This window comes from Hevea brasiliensis, chromosome 3 (genome assembly GCF_030052815.1).
Source record: "Hevea brasiliensis isolate MT/VB/25A 57/8 chromosome 3, ASM3005281v1, whole genome shotgun sequence".
Classification (NCBI taxonomy): domain Eukaryota; kingdom Viridiplantae; phylum Streptophyta; class Magnoliopsida; order Malpighiales; family Euphorbiaceae; genus Hevea; species Hevea brasiliensis.
In genome coordinates this window covers 95,614,672-95,629,150 of record NC_079495.1, presented here as the reverse complement: position 1 = coordinate 95,629,150, position 14,479 = coordinate 95,614,672, and positions in this window count along the sequence as shown.

Below are 14,479 nucleotides of genomic sequence, written 5' to 3'. Positions count from 1 at the left end.
TCAGAAAAGCCCAATGTGTTAAACGTCGAAGTAGTTTGTTTTTGTGCTGCGTGGACGAAGCGGCAAGCTTCGCGGGTGTATGTGGGCCGTTGGATTGGGAAATAAAAGATCGGAGTTTAAGGTTGTGTATACATTTTTATCTGATTTAGGGCATTTAATATGTTCAATTGGATAGATTACGAACTATTATTTCTGTATTTTCAGCTGCTTCTAACTCTAAAAAAAATAAAATTTACTTATAAATATCCATTTTATAAATGAATATGGTCTAAATTCAATATATAGAATATCCGTTATTTAAATATATAAATATAAATAATTGATTAATATAATGTAAATATTCATAATTTATTAATACATTTTTAACTGATTAATACGTATATAAGGTTTCCTTTTTGCAAATATATTCTTCATGTTAGAGTTATGTTCGTGATCTACTACTAGAAAACCTAAGGTAGCTTCTTGTCATTGCTGGGGGTGGCAGCTTTTCTGTGTTGATTTATGGTTTTGTTTTTAGGTTCTGATGTTGTTAGCAAATTTTGGTCCCAATCATTATGTCATACCTTACCCCTCTTTAAGGCATAACATAATCCCATATAATACCTAATGAACTACTGAATTTTACCTACCGATAACTCATTAAGTGCCCTACAAGGGATTTTAAAACCATTTTTTTACTTTTTTTGAAGTGGTGAGTATTTTAGTAAGAATTAAAAACATTTAATTGACGTTTCAAAACTAATAAAAATTTTTGTCCATTTTTATTTTTCCGTAAATTTTATAAAAGTTTCGGCAGAGTGCCGTCTGTATTTTGAGAAAACAGTTCTTCAAATACCTGAAAAAAAATACTTCCAATAATTATTTTCACAACTCCCAACCCAAATCAACTCAAGTCAACACAATTTAATTCAATTCCACAACTCAATAAAAAATTTTTCATCTCAAAATACTTCACAAATTCATTCACATTGCATATAAAATTTAATTTACCTATACATATACAGATCTTAATTTACAAAAGAAAATCCAAATAACAATATTATAATTTACTGTACAACTGCTCAACTTTACATTAATACATATGACATTACAATATTTACATCAAATAACTACAAGGGTATAAATAAATACCCGTACAAAAAGATCAGTGAAGTCCCAATAATCAGTAGCTCACTCTACTGTTTTTTTCTTGTCTCTATCTGCGACAGCAAAGAAAGCTATCGCTAAGTATAAAAATACTCAGTAGTGCACAATAAAATATAAAATGTGTAATATAAAACATTTATGAACAATTCATAATTCAAAAATCTCACAATCACATTTCACAATTTTTCAAATCACATTTATAGCAAATCATAATTTTCAAAGCTTAATATAACACAAATTTGATCAAACAATTTAATAATCATAGTATTGTCAATCAATAACACAACTTAGGCCGTGACACAAAATTTCCAAACGTGCTGTGTTGTACACCACGACAAGGCAAACTCACCCTACTAATCGAAATCAATGAGGGAGGTGGCTAGCTAGCTAATGAGTACTCATCCAAATTCACCTCCTAACTGGAAAGCCAATAAGGGAGGAATACAGTCAAACTCATCCCATAAATGAAGGAGGAACATAGTGATATTGCTATGCCAAGTGTGAATAAAAAAAAACAATTTAAATCAAGTTATTCAAACATGTCATACAATTCATAAATCATATTTCATTCCAAACTTTTTATTTACAAAGTAGGCAACACATTATTTTTCAAATAATATTTTCAAAGCCATAATAATCAAAATTATTCACAACATTTATTTCAAGAATTGCCAAGTAGAAACAAAGAATTTTAAGTTTATTGTGCACAAACCTGATGTGAGTCGCCTCTAGGCCTTAACTAAGTTTGCCCTATCCTCTTCCAAGTCTTTTTCAGCTGAAACACGAAATTTATAGTGTTTCAATATCTTATCTCACAATAATTTCAATAATTAATTTATATATGTTCAATTCTAGCTCCAATATGCTTAAACTTACATTCTTGAAAATTTTCTTGTTGAGGTTACTATTCATGATACTATTCAAGTCAGAATATTAACTTTCTTATGCTTAATAGGTATGAAAAATCCAATTATACCCACATACCACATTTTGGTTACCAAACTTATTGGTTTTGGTCATTTTCTCAAAACTTAAGTCTTTTGGGCAAACTTTCAAATTTTCAATTTTGGTGACCTATTTTACACTGTTCTATTGGTCATGTTGCTGTTAGAATTTGGCTAAGTTTTCTTCATAGAAGTTGTTCCTTATTGTCTTAACTTTATTTCCCTTTTTGAATCACTCTATTTGGAGTTTTGTAGCTCAAGTTATAGTCATTTGAACATGGCTGGTCGGATTGGCCTAACCGGGATTTTCTGGGCACCAAAACTGGTTCTGGCAGTTTTAGGTCACTAAATTTGGGTAGCTAAATGACTTGGTTAAGGGCATAATTTGGGTTTGTGTTCTGCATGAAAGTTGTAGGTCTATATCTCAGCTTTTTACTGGTAAAATTTCAGGTCATTTGGACCTGCCTAGCCCAAGTTATGGCCAAATGAACAAACACTGTCATTTGGTCATTTTTGTACAGGTCAAAACACCCATTTCCGGATTTGGACAATTTGTTCACTATGCTATGGTCACTTTTTGGGCATGATTCCTAAATGAAAAATGTGTCATTTTGTGTCTAGTTTCATTCCCAATTGGCCTCACACCAATTGGGTTGGTAAATTTTCAGTTTTGGTCCCTGAAAGGGACCTTGGTTCTGCTGCCTGCAGAATGCCCATAACCAATCCGAATTTCCACTTAATTCCCACACTTCCAACATACCACAATTGGTCACATAAGACCATTTTTCAGCTCAAACTAGGTCAAACACACCATTTGACCATTTCTCAAAATTTTGTCTCCCAAACCCTAGGTCCAAAACCCTAACTTCCATGTTTAGCTCATTTGTTGAATTTTAAATGCATATTTAGTATTTATACACTCATTCACACTTAACTAATTCATAATTTGTATCAAAATTATCCATCCTCAAACCTAAAGCCTAGCTGGCTGAATTTCACATTTGGTCCTCCAACAAATATTTTCTTTTGATTTTAAGTTAAACTCTAAGTTACTTGAATTAGAACATAAACATTTAACTACAATTTCCAAGTTTAGATGACTAACCTCAACTTTGATGTTCAATCTTCAATTTTTTTTCTTCTTTTCTTCTTTCTTTCTTGATCAATCTTCTTCTCAAGTTGGTCTAACAAGTTCTTATGCTTTATTTTGGGATCAAAGTGGGTTGAAGTGGTTGGAAGCAAGCTTAGTTTTAAGCTTTCATGGAGTTTTCGTGTTGGTGAGGAAGAAAGGAGGGCGGCACATTCGGGTGAGAAAGAAGGAAATCTGATTTTCTTTTCTTTTTTATGTATTTTTAAATCTTTAAAAATGTTTTTGACTTAGTCAATTTAGGTAGGAAATTTAAAATGAATTTTGACATCATGATGATGTCATAAGGGTGATGTAATAAACTTTTTCCTTTTTCTTTTTCTTTTGCATTTATTTTTCTATTAGTTCTTTAATTTAATTCCCAATTCTGAAATTTTCTTTTCTTCGATTTTATTGACCAGTTAGGTCAGGTGTCAGCTCTAGGGGTGAATTGACCAAATTGCCCCTCGCCGGTTCAATCCAGTTTGCTAGTTGTTCGATATTTCTTCTGGATCCCTGACCTAATTATTTGACCTGCTTAACAATTCTTTTTTATGATTTTCTCTTTTCCACTGTGTTTGCAATAGTCCTAAGGACTGCGGCGTCACATTTTACGGTTCGAAATTTGAGTTTAAATTGACCTCGTAGTCCTTCCCGAGAAGGTCACCCATCACTGTGACTCTCGGCTTATTTAACTTCTCGTGTTCTATTTTTCTTATTTATACTTAACTAATTGACAATTACTAATTATTTGCGTTCAAGGCTTAACTAGGTGTCTTAGATGTGGTTGTACTTCTCTTACTTGTCTGGACTGACACCGGTCACCAGAATAGTAAAATATACCAGGCTATGCCAATAGGGGTGTTACACATTAAGCTTTTGTGTTATGAACTAGAATTTTAGAATTTGTAGAAGAAGAGAAATAAAGAAAGGGGGAGAAGCACAGAGAAGAAATTAGAGAGAAGAAACTATCATTATCTCATTCAATGAAATGACCCAAATACTCAACTTTTTGACAACCAAAAGAGCATTTACTGTGTTTTGCTAGAAGCTGGTTTTCACGCAACAACTGTAACACTACCAGGAGATGAGTAACATGCTCTTCCAATGACCTACTATACACTAGTATATCATAAAAAAAAAGGGACAAACTTTCATAAATAAGATGTGAACACATCATTCATCAATGCTTGAAAAGTAGAAGGCGCATTTGTTAACCCGAATGGCATAACAATAAATTCATAATGCCCTTCATGTGTCCGAAAGGCAGTCTTATGAATATCATCATCATCCATCCGTATTTGCCAATATCTCAAACGCAAATCTAATTTAAAGAAGAACTCAACACCTCCCAATTCATTTAACAATTCTTCCACCACAAGAATAGGAAACTTATTTTTAATAGTGAAAGAATTAAGTTTACGGTAATCTATACACATCTGCCAAGTTCTGTCCTTCTTTTTAACCAAAACAATTGGGCTTGAATAAGGACTTGTACTAGGCCGAATGACCACCGCCTCTAACATTTCTCTTACGATCTGTTCAATAGCATCTTTTTGAAAAGCAGCATACTTATATGATCTGATATTAACTGGAGAAGCCCCTACTTAAAGAGGAATCTTGTGATCATAAATTCGCCTTGGCGGTAACCCTTTTGGTTTTGTAAAAACATCTTCATACTCGGATAAAAGTTGATAAAGCTCAGGCTAAGATTCCAAAGAAATAACATCAGTGGTAAATAAAGAGATAGATTGAGCCATAACCAATTGCATAAATGCTAGTTGATGTTGTTTATGCATAAGAACATGCAACTTTTTATCATTAATTAATTGCAATCTGCCAAAGCGCTCCCCCCGTAGGACACAAGTTCTATGCCCAAGTTAAAACTTCATTTCCAACGTCTTAAAATTCCATGTAATCTCACCTAGAGTTTCCAACCACTGCGCTCCAAGAATCAAGTCATAATTGTCAAGAGGTAAGATAAAAACCTCAGTGTCAAAATGATGATCTTGTATTTGCTATTTGAAAGATACACACTTAGCATGGCACTGCATATTCTGCCCATTAGCTACTTCAACCGAGACACCACTTACTGGTTTTACATCACATCGTAATTTCTTAGCAACATGCGCCCCTAAAAAATTATGGGTACTTTCGGTATCAATCAATACTTGTAACTGTAATTTCCCACTACTTGCACATAGTTTGCGCCCCTTGTGTCCCTTTGAAGGCACTAAGAGACAACTGCAGTTCCTCACTTACTTCTATTCCTTCTATTTCCTCACCATCTTCCCCTTCATCGACAATAATTTGCGTTACAAAGGCTTAACGTTTCTTACATTTATGGCCTGGCAAAAACTTCTCATCACACCAAAAGTAAAGGCCCTTATCTCTTTTCTCATTGAACTGCTTATTAGTCAAATTATTTGGTAACTTGGAAATCCCCACTGGCAACTTAGATGCATTACTTGGTAAAGGTAAAATTTCAGTTTGGTCTTTAGTGTTATTACCTCTAGTGATTGAACCCATAAATGATGTAAGGGAAAATAAACTCACGGATGCCATAGTGTATGATGCCTTCCCAACAGACTTAGGCTTGTTTTGTAATGCAGCCACCGTGATTTCTTGAAGGCGTGCTAGAGAATAAGCCTCAGAAAGTGATCTTGGTATAAACATATGTACTGGCATTTATAACTCATCCACCAAACCCAAAAGAAAGAAACTTAGGGCTTGATCTTCCTTAATCCCTGTCTTAGGATACAGAGCATCAAAGGCATCCAAATAATCTTGTAGAGTGCCTGTTTGCTTCAGATTTTTCAAATCAGCTAACGGGTCATTAAAAACCTAAATCCCAAATCTTGCCTTCTACTCCTGCACATATTCATCCCATCTACCATAAGCCTCTGTACCTTTAACCCTTACATATCCTTGATGCCACTGCACTGCCTTTCCATCTAAATGCATTGCCGCTATTTTAACCCTATTCTCCATTGCTGTATTTGTTACTTCAAAATAATACTCAACTTTGATCAGCCAAGATTCAAGATCATCGCCAATAAAGTGAGGAAAGTCTAGTTTAGGAAACCTGGACCAAGAATGACTATAGCCACTATTGTAAAATTCCCTCGCCTGCGAAGTACCAACATGACCCCTACTGGCAGCCAATTCATTATACTGAAGACTTATTCCAGCCATCAATGACTTCAATTACTCAATTGCCTGCTGAGTACTTGATTCATTTTCTTTCCGAAGCTCAGTTTGCTTTTTCTCAATTCAATCTTCCATTTCTCACATCAAAGAAAGTAATTCCCATCACCATTCTTGTCCACGCATACCATCTGCCATAGCTATGGCCAAGTTTGAGCTCTGATACCAATGTTATGAACCAGAGTTTTAGAATTTATAGAAGAAGAGAAATAAAGAAAAGGAAAGAAGCACAAAGAAGAAATCAGAGAGAAGAAATTATCATTATCTCATTCAATGAACTACAATTACAAAAATACAAGTATTTATATGCAAATGAATATAACAGAGTAACAGAAATACAACAAACTCAATAACAATTCCAACTCAACATAACAACTCCCTCTCTTTCCTCCAGCGTCTTAACCGCCTTAGCCAATTAAAATTTTCAAACATTAAGAATGTTACTTCTCTCCTTGCCACAATACATCACACCACTTCAGTCTACAACATTTTGAGACGACGATTCATGGTGGGGTTTCTTTTGGCCTTAAAATGGGTTATTTGACATGCAACTTCTAGCATGAGGTCTCCCATGCTCTTGCTTCCCATGATTTTAACATTGATAAGCAAGGTTAAGCATTTGAAGAGTGGGGTTCTTATTGGCTTGATGTGAACAAGGAAGCTGCTTTGATTTGGACTTTTGTGCAAATCAAATCTCTCCTATTGCTTAAGGTTTCAATGTTTCAAACTTTGGGCCTGGTAGTTTGGGAGAGGGGAGTTATGGTTTGATTTGGGGCTTTTCTCTATAATTGGCTTGGGCCTGAGCCTGATTTAATTGTGTACCCTTTTGATTTGACTCTTTCATTTGAGCCTTGATTTATGTAATTTTTGCTCGTTGTACTTTTATGCAATGAATTTATAATTAAAAATAATAATAACACATATAGAGGTTAAGAGAGAGCGTATAGAGTATAGATTTTGAATGACAAAGAGAATATCAAATGTTATAGGAGGATAATTTTATCATTTTATAAATAATTAACAACAAATTAAGTATTATTTAAAAAAAAAAATTAAGCCTAATTTAAATAAAAAAGATAAGTTGTAAACGAAATTAAAAGTGAAAGTTCAAACTATTTTAAATTGAAAACTGAAGAATTTAACTATAACTTTTATCTCAAAAAATTTTCGAAGAAACATTTCATCATCTAAAACTTCATTTGTTTGATGGAAATATTTTTTTAGAAAATATTTTTTATATTTTTTAACACTTAGGACATTAAAAAAAATGAGTTAATAAAAAATATTTTCTTAATCAAATGGAAAACTAAGTCATTTTTTTTAAAAGAATCATTTTTTATTTTTTAGACTTTGATTATTTAATTAAAATGTGAAAATACATAAATACATGTAATTAATTTAACATTACAACTAAATAATAAAAAAAATATTTTATATAAATTATTCCCCATGAAATAAAGAGAGCCTAAAGTACCATCAAAGCACAAGCTAAGAAGCCACCATAATGGGCCTCAAAAAGCACAACGACTAAGTTGTGTAGTCGAAATTCAAAGGAAAAGCCCAAAAAGGCAACTTACGTCGCTGGTTTAAGTTAAAAATTAGATAGTTATCCGCTAAAATACAGTTATGCGGCAGAGCCCTTCCCCACCCAGCGGTCATATCCATTTCCTTTTCACTCCAAAAATCCAAAATTCTTGCAAATCTCTTAATCGAATGGAAATCTTGTAGAATATAATCCATCAATGATAGGTCCAAGCCTATATTTACAAGTCTAATGATAGACTTATAATATAGGCCCATTAACCCATAGACTTAATACTTATTGTGCGCTGGAAATTCAAAAGGTTACTGACATGGTATAATACCAGTATCAATTATCATTATTGTACAGGTTACAATAATTATAAGGTCATTTGATTGTGATATTAAGTGATTCTTTCTATACAAAAAATGGAAAGCTGAAAGATCTGTGTGATTATAAGGCTATTTAATGTAGCACATAATAGGTAAGAAAGTAGAAAAGAATGTATAGAGTTTTTTGCTTTTACGTGAAAGTGGGTGTGGAAGTGGGTTATTCATTCCTTCTCTCTACGTTCTTGTAGGATCACTACAGTAAAAAAAAGTACATTTAGATTATGAAATCTATATATATAGTTCATCTGTTATGATGTGATTATATATGCCGTTATGTGATACAAGTGATGTTATGTTTTTTATGCATATATAAGTGCATAGATCTTGATTTTAATGTTTCAACATTGGTATTAGAGCCTGAAATCTTATTTTCCATAGCCTATTTGTAATTTTTGATGTATCAAATATGTCAAAGTATAATATATATTAGATCTGGAATTTTATTTTTCAGTTTTGGAATTTTTGTGAATATGATTGATGATCCTACTTTGAGATATTATAACTTTCTGTGTGATCATAGTTTTGGTCTATTTTTTAATTCATAGAAAAGTACATATTATAAGCTTTCTATAAGCACCTTATTTGTGTAATTTTGACTTATATTGAGAGAGTTATGGCCTCTCAAAATTGCTTAAAATTCACTGAATTTGGGTAAAATTTTTCCTAAAAGTAGAGGTTGAAGATGATGCCTTTCAATTTATCTCAGTTTCGTCTCAAAAGTATGCATATCCAAACACCAAGTTAGAGCTTTTGCTTATGAAAACTAAGCTTGCCATCATACTCAAGATAGCTGAAAACCCCCCACTGGAATTTTTTTCATGACCAACGAAAGTCTTCTTGGCAGCGCGTGGATTGCACGCGATCCATCCGGTGCATTGATGCATGCATTTGCGTGGCACATGCGTCCCAGCTACTGGAGCTGAGCTTGGCTAGTGCTAGGCCTAACTAGCAATGCGGCCTAGTGACGCGCACAGGTCTCGCGTGCCTGACCCAATCCGACAGCGTGCCTGGCCCAACTCATCTTGATGCTCCAGGTCCATTTGCTGTCCTCCCCTGGTCCGCACCAAACGGTGTGTAGTTTTGGGTAAACTACATGTCATTTGGTCCAAACGATAGATCATTTTTTGAATAAAAATATTATTATATATTAGTGATAATTTCTTTTTTTGTTCTAGAATATAAAATATCTTTTAATAAAAATTTAATTAATAAATATTTTTTATTATTTTATTTTTCCAAGAAATTTTTTTATCACTAATAATAATATTTTTAATAATAATAAATTTGTTTTATTATTATGTATATCATTTTTTTGTGAAATGATATTTTATTTTAATAATAATGAATTTGTTTTATTATTATGTGTATCATTTTTGTGTGAAATGATATTTTATTTTAATAATAATAAATTTACTTTATTATTATGTGTATCTTTTTGTGCAAAATGATATTTTATTGAATAATAATAATTTTTTTTTATTATTATGTGCATTTTTAAAATATTTTTTTTTAGAATTTATTTTTATATCCGTATTTGTTAAAGATCATCATGTGAACTGTGTGAACTCCTAGGAGGATTTTGACTATCCAATAGAGGGACAAAGTAAATGGAATGATCAATGACTTAGCTAACTGAACCCTATTAGTTACAATGATGAAATGATTCATTTGGTGAATCATATTATCAAAATTAATATTCAGCATATTATATGGGAAGATGGTTTTTTACTAGAACATGAGAAATACAAGGGTTTCAGGGAACCCTAATTACTCCAAATCAGAAGGGAATTCTTGATGCACTGTGGTGCAAACTGAATGAGGGCAATAATGGTCGCTGCAAATTCCTTAAAGAGTATGCCAATTGGGTAGTTGTGAAGACTGCTAATTCTTCCCTAGGACTGTCAATTTGTGATAGCAAGTAGAGCTGTGCACAGTTCTTGGGGGTCTCGAACTGAATCGAAGAATCATATCTAACCAAACTGGAACCGAAAAAGAACCATTACTATAAGAACTGAACCTTACTTAATTTACTGTTTTGGTTCGGTTCTGGTTCTTTATGAAGAACTACATCGGAATCAAACCAGAATTATACCGGAACTAAATCGAACTGGAACCGAACCGAAGGACCGATTATATATGTATATATATTAATGATTTTTTTGATATGTTATACAGTTTTAATAAAATTATATATTTTTATAGGCAAAAAGTAAATATATAACCTAATTTATGAAGTGACTTAAAATTACATTAACTATCTTAGTTTTAATTTTATTTTATTTATAAAAACTCTATCATAACATGTTAACTTTTTTAGTCTCATGAGTATCTTACAAATAGAACGATATGTTAAATTATAAGATTTTTATTGATTAAGAAATAAAAATAGTATAATCTTCTTTTAATTAAAAATAATTTAGAATTCAATTTTTTAAATAATTAAGATAAATTAAACCATATTAATCTAAATAATAATTTAAAAACTTTTCATTTTAAACCTTTTACATTATAATATTAATACCCATATCTACATTGTAATATAAAAAAGTTTAGGTTTATAATAAAAAGTTTTTATATTGTAATTTAAAAAAGGCTACTTAAGAAAAATGCATTTGTATTGAGTGGAGATGCATTTCATATGAGATGTTGCGCTCATATCATTCAATTAGTTGTGAGGGATAGACTTGATGCTGTGCAAGGTTCTATTAAAAGGATTAGGGATGTGGTGAAACATATAAGGAGCAGTCCACAACACTCTTCAAATTTTAAGAAGTGTTGTCAATTGACAGGACTCAAGTCTAAATGCTTTTGCAATTAGATTGTCTAACTAGATGGAATTCAACATATTTAATGCTGGAATCTAAATTGACATATCAGAAAGCCTTTGATAGATTAGAGGATATAGACAATCGATTTCAAGTTGAATTTGGAGATGAGTTGTGTCATGATTTTAACAGGCATAATGCTAGGATTCTTTGCAAATTCCTTAAGAAATTCTATGATGTCACTTGCAAGTTGTCTGGGTGTTTGTATTCCACGTCTAGCATTTACTTCCCCGAGATCATGAAAATTTTAAAGGAATTGCATAATTGTAAAAATAGTGAAGATGAAAGAATAGTTGAAATGGGAAAGCAAATGAAGGCAAAGTTCGACAAATATTAGGGTTCATTAAACAAGATAAATGTGATACTATTTGTAGCAGTTGTCCTAGACCCTAAATACAAGTTGAATTATATTAAAGCCAAATACATTATTTATTACTTTGAAAGTGAGGCCAAACTCTTGGTTGATAGAGTGGTAAATGCTTTAAAAGAAATGCTGAATGAATATATGAGTTCAAATGATCAAGCATGTATGGGTGATAGTGGTTATGGTCAAAATGCTAATGTTGAAAAATGTGTTATTGCAATGATGGAAGAAGATGAAGAGATTCATGATTACTTTATTCAAATGGAGGAGCAAAAGTTGGCTTCTGAATCTGAGATTGATAGGTATTTGGAAGAACTTCCTGAGAAGTTTACTTTGGATTTTGAATTATTATTATGGTGGAAGGTGAATTCAGTGAGGTATTAAGTTTTATCTAAGGTTGCCAAGGATGTTCTGGCTATTTAATGTTCGACTGTGGCTTCTGAATCTGCATTTAGCACTGGAGGGAGGACTTTAGATTAATTTAGGAGTTCTTTGCTTCCAATTATTGCAGAGGTCTTGATTTACTGCCAAGATTGGTTGAGAAATGAAAACAAACCCATCCAACTTGAAGAATCCATTGAAGAGCTTGAAAGTTGGGAGTCAGGTATAACTATTACAACAAATATTATATGATCTTAATTATTTAATGTTTGTAAACTTTTTCTTTTGACTTACTTTCTTTTTCATTTAATGGAATTCGGAAATTACTTAAGATCCTGAAGTTATAGAGATTATTATTTCAAGAACTAGAGTGGATTGTTAGATATTGTGAGTTGTGAATTGACTTGATTTTTTTTACCTTTAATTAATTCAAATTATTCATTTATTAACATATTTATTGTGTGAAAATGAAGGTGACATCATATTGGAGGAAAGCTTGAAGGAGTTCTTTTTATGTGGAAAATGCAACTATAAGGGATGTGGATTTAACACCTACATTTTCGTAGTCCGTACATCCTACTGTTCTGACGGCTAATGTCTGCCCCGGAAAGTCAGAATGTCTGGAACTACACTGTAATGACAGTGAGGAAGCATAAAATAATGAAATATGTATTAGTAGTATGCCCTAGAGCATATCATTTAGTATGTATCTTGTACATATTTTTATTAATAAAAGGCATTTCCACTTTTCTGTTTACATAATATATTTATGTGTAATAGAAAAGGTCCATTGATATTTTGTTAGAAATATTATTCTTAAGTTGTTAAGAATATGAGTGACAATATTTCTAGCACGAAGTATCATAAATAGGTTCACAATCAAGGATACTTCATAATAAGGACATGACTTATCCAGAAAGATTGTATTCATGTTTGTTCCCAAGTTATTTATATGAGATATAAATAAGATGGAATGGTGAGTCTCATGCCATATAACAAACATGATAGGCACTTATAAATGATAAGTAGGTCAACCGGTGACACTTATGACAAGCACATGGAGTTTACTCTTGTCAATGTTTTGTCATAAATCATATCGATGCATATAATCTTTAGACTGAGATAACACAATTATCTTGTATATAGGTAGTTTGAGTTTGATCGCTTTCATACTTGTACTGTATGGGTATATGGGCATGTGTTGGCTCCTACTAGTTATATATGGAGGTAGGTGTTGATCAAGATGGAATCTGTTCCTCTAAGTAAATAGAGATAAAATCCTATGTTCATTTAATTGTTCTTGATGTTTCAAGTTCCTGGCCAGGACAGATAGATTTATTCAGAAAAGAGTTTCTGAAGAGAAAATCTTTTTAATCAAGAACTGGAATTAAAAGAGAACATAATATTCATAGCAAATGGAGTTTGACATAAACCATGACTCCAGCTTGAGTTGGGATTTTGTAACAGAGAGATTCTAGTGCATGGTAACATATGATTATAGGTTCATTTAAGGTAAACCTTATTACTAATTGGGTGGCCATGGCATGCTATGCTAGGTGTTAACCATGGTCTATGAGGTTCATAAAATGATTTAGAGAAATCATTTATGGTAAGAAAGAGTTCTGATGATATTAAGAGTTGATATCATGTCTCATTGCCAATTAGTGATGAGCCTAGTAAGTCACACACATATACAAGTTATCACCTAATTAAATATGATTTAATTAATTAATTAAAGAGTTTAATTGATTAATTAAATAGGTTTGGTTTGCAATTAGATTGCAAAGTCCCTAGCATGACTTGAAACCAAATCTAGATTATTAGATGTATAATATAAGTTAAATTTATATTTAAAGTGTTTAAATATGAATTTAATTAATGAGAAATTAATTAATAGAGATTAATTAATTAATTTATATTTGATATAAATTAATTAGAAGAAGAAAAATAATTATTTTGGGTTGAGAACTTAAAATTAAGACACAGGGGCATTTTGGTCATTTTGTAGTGTGACACGTGGCACCATGAGATGGTGACACATGGCATAACACATAAGCTTGCCAAATGTTTTTTAATCATGTAAGATGATTAAAATCAAGATTAAATATAGGTTTGACACTTGGCACAATGTGATTGGGTCACTTAAACCTAGAGCTAATCAAAGGATGACATGTGGTAAGGGTTTAATGTGTTAACCTAGCTATTTAAGTGTTGTTATGAGAAAATAAAATACAACCAGCAGCCACACTCCTTTGTCACGCTACTTTGAGGGTTTTTATCTCTTCTTCTTCATCTCTTATCAATTCAAAGAAATTAGCCATCAATCTCTTGAATTAAGAACACTAGGAATTATTTCTATTGTCCTGTTTACATCTCTAATCTCTTAAAAGGCAGAGCTTGAATTTCTAATTAATAGAAAAGGCTTTAGAAGCTGTTCAAGGGCTGCCATAGGTGTTCTTGGTGTGGACAAGCTAGAGGGACAACATCTGGTGTCCTGAAGACGAATCTCAAAGGCGCAGTGCATCAAGAGGTTAGTGTAATCGTTCTTGATTTAATCTAGGGTTCTAAAATT